Source organism: Morus notabilis, unplaced genomic scaffold (assembly GCF_000414095.1).
Source record: "Morus notabilis unplaced genomic scaffold, ASM41409v2 Scaffold382, whole genome shotgun sequence".
NCBI classification, from domain to species: Eukaryota; Viridiplantae; Streptophyta; class Magnoliopsida; order Rosales; family Moraceae; genus Morus; species Morus notabilis.
Genome location: NW_010364200.1, coordinates 80,469 through 80,872, shown reverse-complemented (window position 1 = coordinate 80,872; position 404 = coordinate 80,469).

Genomic DNA, 404 nt, shown 5'->3' with positions numbered 1-404 from the left:
TTAGGAATCTAAATTAGTCAATTAATTACAATCCTAGTTATAATCCTAAGAGTTAATGAAACTTTAAAAGGAAAAATTAAATAAGGCAACAATTAAAATATACAAATGAGGAAACAAAATAAAATCCTAATTTACCAAAAATAAAAGATTACAAAATCAAATCACAATTAATTTTAAAATTAAAAAGGGGGAAAAAATTAAGAATAAAACCAATTCTAAAAGTGTGAGATTTTTTTTTTTTTTTACAAGATTACAACTAAAAAAAATTGAAGAACGTGTGAACGTGAAGAAAAAAAAAATAAGAAAGTAGGAATACACTTTTAGAATTGAGAACTTGAGAACGTGCAACAAAAGTTTTTTTTTTTTTTTTTTTTTTGGTAACAAGACTAAAAAAAAAAAAAGAA